The 6,859-nt window shown below is 45.3% G+C and overlaps 1 long non-coding RNA gene across 7 annotated transcripts in view; it reads right to left on the bottom strand.

The window, feature by feature from the left end:
* Positions 1-652: 652 nt before the first annotated feature.
* LOC309654174 overlaps positions 653-6,859 on the bottom strand; it is a 59,625-nt gene continuing 53,418 nt past the window's right edge. For 5 of the 7 annotated variants that reach the window (XR_014259961.1, XR_014259962.1, XR_014259966.1 and 2 more), the window contains one exon: positions 3,447-3,528. This is a non-coding gene — a long non-coding RNA (uncharacterized lncRNA). Of the gene's footprint in view, positions 983-3,446; positions 3,529-6,859 lie in introns of those variants that run through there. The other 2 variants (XR_014259965.1, XR_014259963.1) reach the window with 2 other exon arrangements.

The raw sequence follows: 6,859 nt of genomic DNA, 5'->3' as shown, positions 1-6,859 counted from the left end.
ACCTGGTAATGATACTAACATAATGAGAGAACTTGAACAAGTCAACCCGACCTCTCTGAGCCTCAGTTTCCTTACTCATGAAATGAGACTGAGAAAATAGAAGTTCTCTAAGGGCCTCCTAGTTCTAAAATGCTTCCAGTCTAGGAAATAGCATAGAAGTCAATACGAGTGCAGGCTGAAGGGAAAGACAGGGCAGGGAGAAGGTTGCTTCCAGCCTAGACAACAACGTCTGAACCATACCACTTGGTTCTTCTGCCCATCTGTGCCCAAGATGGGAGCACAGGCAGTTAATACAGAAGAGTGGAAAACTGCTCAGTCCTTACAGCCATCATTAACTGTCTGATTTTGGGTTTCTCAGGAAGGATCGATAGTACAGGTGTCCTGAGAGCAAGAACCTTAAGATAATGCTGTTCCTCAAACGTAGTGAGAATTTCTCAACCTCCCTGAGTTTTTCATGTCCCTCTTGTTCTTACAGAAAATTTCCAAAATCCATCTCTACTTGGAACTCTTAAGTTCTCTGCAGCATTCTCTTCCCGTGGTGAGCAATGCAACTTCCCTAACACGAAGTGTCTGCAACTTCTCCAGAGTCTCTGCCCCTGCCGTCAGTTCGGCATCGGCTACTGGTACCCCTTTCCAGACACTCATGGATGGGTAGTGCCTACCTTTACCAACATTCTAGCACGACTATGTTATCTGGAGTTACTGACCACAGCCAGATCTCCACTTCAGCTCCTTCCTATCCAGGTGTTCTTGAGTGGGACATCACAGGAAGCACTGAAAAGAATTCCTCTTCACTCGGAGACTTTACTCTGGCACTCACTGACCGGCACCCAGCTGCTTCCTCCATGTTTATGGCAGCCCAGTATGATAAAACTTCAGACGCCAATAACATGGTCCCTCTATATCCATCACTTTCTGCCAGGCTTGCTCAGGGAACACCATCTCAGATTCCAAATCAGGGGCATAGCCGCCTGTCACTTCCCTACCAGGAAGGAAGCCAGGTATATTACTACAACCAAGGCACACTGGGGTCTTTACTGTATGGAGAACTTGGCTCCTGCCCGCAGTCCTATGGCTCTGTGCCATACACAGGGAGTAGGGCCTCTGTGCAACCAGAAATGGGAATGGGACTAAAGGAGATTCAGCCCACAAATATCCGACCACCAGCTTCCACCTCTGCAACCTGCCACCCTGTGTCTGCTCAACGCATCACAGAAACAAGTTTTCAAGGTGAGTATACAAACGGCAGAGAAAGTTGAAGAATGAGGTCGGCATTCACAAATGGGGTCAAATCGACAGCTGGGAAGTGGTGTAGAGACAGGTAGAATTTAGATCCTGAGCCTTCAGTAACCACTACCTTCGCTCAGTGCCCTCTGTTTTTAGACTCTATATAAGAACACCTAGGCTTCCCTGGTGGCGCCGTGGTTAAGAATCCGCCTGCCAATGCAATGCGGGGGACACGGGTTCGAGCCCCGGTCTGCGAAGATCCGACATGCCGTGGAGCAACTAAGCCCATGTGCCACAACGACTGAGCCTGCATTCTAGAGCCCATGAGCCGCAACGACCGAAGCCCACGCGCCTAGAGCGCATGCTCCGCAACAAGAGACGCCACCGCGATGAGAAGCCCGCACACCGCAACCAAGAGAAGCCCCCGCTAGCCGCCAACTAGAGAAAGCCCGTGCACAGCAATGAAGACCCAGTGCAGCCAAAAAAATAAATACGTAGAATAAATAAGTTCAAACAATAAATAAATAAACATAAATTAAAAAAAAAAAAAAAGAACACCTAATGCAGGTGGGAAGGTGGGAGGGACACTGTAAAGGTCATCTATGCTACATGGACGAGAACCCCGAGAGCACACCAATAGGTACCACATTTTTCACTGCTGTAGCCGAGCATTCCCCCTGTACTACCACACTGTAGCACTCCCTTCCCTCGTCTACTGCTACAGTCTCTTTGGAAGGTGTTTCAGAACTCTTGTTACGAGAGTGCCAGTTGAACTGTCCTCACTTCCGTCATTTATACCAGGATTTAAGACCTTGTGGTCCGAGATCCTGTCCAGAGAGCAAGCAGGCTAAGACTCTGTCTTTGTTTCTATATTTCATCAGAAAGTGCTCTACCCCCTCTCCTAGTTCATGGTGTGAAGTGTTCTTAGCCTCTCGGGAAAGTGGGGAGAATTGAAAGGACTCTAGATGAGAATGCTAGGCTTTGTAAAACATTTCAGTTTTTTAAAAATAAGACTCATTTTGGATTGGACTGTATCTGCTTTCTGGGCTTGGACTTGCGTTTTCTCAGCACTCTTACCCTCACGTGGGGTATGCCGCCATGGCTGGATAGCTGGGGGTGGCTGGGGGTCTTTGGGGTTGCTTGAATTTCCCAAGAGCCGACAGGAAGAGAGCCCAGTTTTCGTCTCATTCTTCTTCCCCAGCGCATGAAGAACCTTCACAGACTCCAGCACGCGCACGCCAAGGGAGGTTCGAGGCTTTTGAAAGCTCTCTTGGCGAAGCTCGGTTTGGTGTTCCTTTGGCTTCGTGTTGGGGATTGCTGGCTTGTCTTCTGCCTTGACTTTGTTCCCTGACTGCTTGTTCTCTTCAGCCTTGTTTCTTCCTCTGGTCCTTTTGGTCTTTTCCTGCCCATGGCTCTCAGTTTTGCTGATCTTTCCGGATGCAGCTTTCTGAGGTTTGCCTTGAGAGTGCTTGGCCGTGTTCGCAGGAGCCCTGTCACTGACTGCAGCAGTGCATATAACCGCTTCTCCCCCTAACAGGCACTCTGGATCCTTTGGCTGGATTTTGGCCTTGGGAGCACCACTGATAGGCTCAGAGGCTTTCTGTTTGTTCTTCCTGGGTTGATCAGAGGGAACCTTCACGACACTTGGCTTTTCCTGCACCTGATTCACCTTAATGGCTCTGGTGTCTTTAGCTTTGATCACGTTGGGACCTTGGGATCGATCAAGATCTTTCAAAGAATTAAAGAGCTGGGGAAGGTGAATATCCTCCGCCAGTGTAGTAATGTCTGCAAGACCACTGCTAGGTTCAATCCCATTTTCAAGTGTCCCTAGGTCCTGACGACTCAGGCTGTTCTCTCCCAGATCAGCATTTTCAGAACCAGGCTGCTCCTCTTGGCTGAGGGGATCGGTGCAGGCCAGCGGCTGGGGAATATCAGGGATTCCTAAAGGGAGTAGTGGAGGATCTTGGTTTTCTACTGGGATCTGGTAGGCATCCAGAGGCTTTGAAAGCTTGGTTTTGAAATCATCCACGTTCTTACTCTCTGTTTGTCCCTGGCTTGGAGCTGGAGGCAGGGCCAGGAGACGCCTGGCACTCTGGACTGGAGCTGTCACTGAAATGTCCCCAAGTGCACATGGTGGGTTACTCTCAAGTATGTGACTGTTTCTGCTACTGCAGGACTTGGGGAGTTCTTGAGTTTGTGTCACACAAAACGTCTGGCTTGGAGGTTGCAACCTCCAAGCCAGACAGCTTTCCTATGGAATGACAGAGAACTTCAGAGAACTTGTCAAGATGAAACACCAGTCTGCGGGAGAAAGGGAAGAAGAGAATGATGGAAGTCGTTTCTGGGAAACTATTTTTACATAATGTTTTGTTTCTTCCTGGTAAATAAACTGAAATCTTCTTAACATTCAAACAAAATCTAAACCACTAAATTCAATAATACAGGAGTATAACTTTTGAAAAAATTTTCTTTGGCTGTGCAGCATGTGGGATCTTAGCTCCCCAACCAGGGATTGAACCCACGCCTGCTGCATTGGAAGCGCAGAGTCTTCACCACTGGACCACCAGGGAAGTCCCAGGAATATCACTTTTAAAGGAGAAGGTATAAACCCCTTGGTTATATGAACTGGAGATTTTTAGTAAGAAGTCAATATATTTTTTGTTAGGCACATTTTATGTTAGGCTGTCTCCCTGCACAGGATGCAGGCGCCTTGAAAATGGAAATCGTATCCCTCTATAGTACGTCCCTCTTCTTTCTGCTTTGCAGTTTGCTGCTCCACTTGTTCAACCCCACCTAGTAATAACCTATACTTCCCTTGTTCCTGTTTTCCCATCTGGAAAACAGACAAAAGGCAACCAAACAACGCAAAGGTCTCAACAAATAAGGGATACCCAAAACCAGAGATGGCCAGAACTTCTGTATCCCTCATGAAACCTAGCCCGGTGTTCAATACTTAGGTATCATTAATACATGCGTGTTGACTGAAACAGTTGAAACGCAATTCTTCCACTTCCCAGTTTAGTTTTAGTCCTCATACAAAATCTGATCATCAAATTCCTTAATACTAGGAATCACAGTGAAAAATAATTTCTCAACTGACTTCTGTCAGATGAGTGAGAACTAAGGTTAATTCAGTGTATCTGAAGCATAGAAAGTGAGGGCACAAGTGGCACAAGATGGGGCTAGAGAAGCAGAGAGAATTCTAGACCACGCAGAGTCTTAAAGGCCAACACTGTGTTTTCCAGTCTCAAAACAATGTTTGTGAGCGATGTTTATGAGCAAGGTTCCAACTTGCTTTGAAGCTTTCTTGTGTGAAGAATGGATTGGAAGGAAACAAGATATATGGACACTAGTTAGGACCTAATCGCAACAGACAGGCAAGTTCAGTATTAGGATGTTGAGGGAGAGCTGACAGATTCCAAAGAAATTCAGGAGATAAACTGAAGCGGGCTTAATGGGGTATGAGATGGAGGAAAGGAAGGTCTTAGGGAATTAAAGGGTTTACTGCACACATGTGCAAAGTCTCAAAATTAATCATTTGAACGTACAGAGGTAGATCTCCCAAATGACACCGGTTAGGAAGCAACGGTACGGCCTTTAGAATTCCTAGAGACAACACAAATCAACTGTTTCGATGGAAAATTCGGCGGGACCCTTGATTTCCATGGGAATACAGAGAAAAGAGACACTGATCTGGCTTGCAGTTATTTAGGAAGTTGTTAGCCTGACATCACATACTAGTATCATGTAAGTAGGCCGTCTGAAGTATGAAGCTTAGGGGAAAAACCTTGAAGAAAACTTAAAAGCTTAAGCCACACCTCTACACTACAACACCTTTCACAATTTCTTCTCAGATAAGCATCATCCCCATCAGTGAAGAAACTCATATCTCATAATAGGAAAAACAGGCCTAAAGATTCAATGTGTGTCTTTGGAGGTCCCATCTATGCGATAGCTTCCTGGTACCACAAAAGTCCTCAGGAAGATCAATCTTTGCACCCCTGAAAGCTTACCACCAAGGAAAATGACTAGGTCCATAGATTTCCTCCCTCAAACCAGCTTACCTCACACATAAATCATTAGCAACTCAGCCCTTACTCACATTATCACAGTCACAAGAGTGGTTAGGGAGAAAAGCACTAACCGGGGGAACTAAAACAGAGGCAATCCAGGCCAAGTTGGGCTGGTGGCAGATATCTGCTCCTTACGCTCGGGTGCATAATGGGACTCACCGCAATGCCTTTTTCACAGACCCTTTTTAAAGTTTCTCCACAAAATCCAACAGCTCAAGTTAGTTCATGACGCTTCAAGGTAAACGATCGTCAAGAGAAAAACATGCAATATGTCTTACAATGTTGGATTCCTTACAAATAGGACAAGGAAATAACCATGTAGACAAAACCAGAGCATTTTAAAATATCTGTATTCTACAAACATACCAGTGAATGCTATAAATAAGGTAATATGACATAAAACAAAATGAAAACTAGATGTGAGACTGTTCTCTTCAGTGTACAGACTTCATGGCAGTTGCTGCACTATCTAGCTACTTATATCTACAACTCTCTGTTCTGTTAATACAAAATGAGGCCCAAGTGTGTCAACTTGTTTCCCACAGAAACCAAAAAATCTACATGCATCTCTTTTCTCCTGTGCCCTTTCACCTTACCTGCTCCCAATTCTCCACCAACGTCCTCCTCTTTCTCTAATTATTCTCCTCTTCATTTTGCTTGGCCTTGCACCCAAGCATGCAAGACAGAGAGTCCTAGAGGTCCAAGATTCTAGAGTGGCTGTCTGCAAGGGGGAGGAGATTACAGTAACTGCCACACTGTATATACTTCTGTGCAAAGAAAAAGGGACAGTGTTCAGAATGTCTCTCACATATAAAAAGAGCTGGATGGCAGGATACCTGTGTGGCCCAGGGAACTAGAGCTAGCAAATTATGGGCCAAAGAATTGCAACCAAAGGCTGGAAGAGGAAAGGTCTGCAACCAGCTCTGTCTCCTAGCTCTCTGGTATTTGCTGCCAACGGGCAGAGTCTATTTCGTGAAGCATCAAGCACTGAAAAGAAGACTCCTGCTGCTGGAAGTTGACAGGAAGTAACATCCAATGCAAGATCAAGGCTTGTCCTAGAAGCAATGCCCATAATGGAAGAAAAAAAAAAAAAAAAAAAGAAAGCGGAAGAGAAATGTTAAGTCGCAAGCCCAACCTGGCCCCCAGCCTAGCCCAGCCCAAGGAAGGTAGGAGTCAAGGAGAAGAAACTAAAAGAGAAGAGCCTTGGACCACAACATTCTCCACAAGGTACACTCAACAAACTTCACCCTACTCTTGAACCAAGTTACAAAAAGAGCTTCTTAATCCCTACTTTTGCTCCTTACAATCTGCTATCAGGTCACTCATTAGACACATATGATTTCAGAACAACTGTAATAGTTCAAACTAGATGGCTCTTTCCTTCCTAAGAATTATTAATTGAATAACATCTATATAGCTCTAAGTGTATGATACATAAAATAGAATACCCTGTAGAATATAAGTAACTGTTAGTTAATTATATTAATGAACGTCTGTAAGAAATGTTGCAATGATTTCCCTAATGGAAGAGCCTGGGGGAGGTAAATCTGTCTTCTAGG

Source organism: Balaenoptera physalus, assembly GCF_965194825.1.
Source record: "Balaenoptera physalus genome assembly, contig: HAP1_SCAFFOLD_2168, whole genome shotgun sequence".
Classification (NCBI taxonomy): domain Eukaryota; kingdom Metazoa; phylum Chordata; class Mammalia; order Artiodactyla; family Balaenopteridae; genus Balaenoptera; species Balaenoptera physalus.
This window is presented reverse-complemented; position numbering and strand designations above follow the sequence as displayed.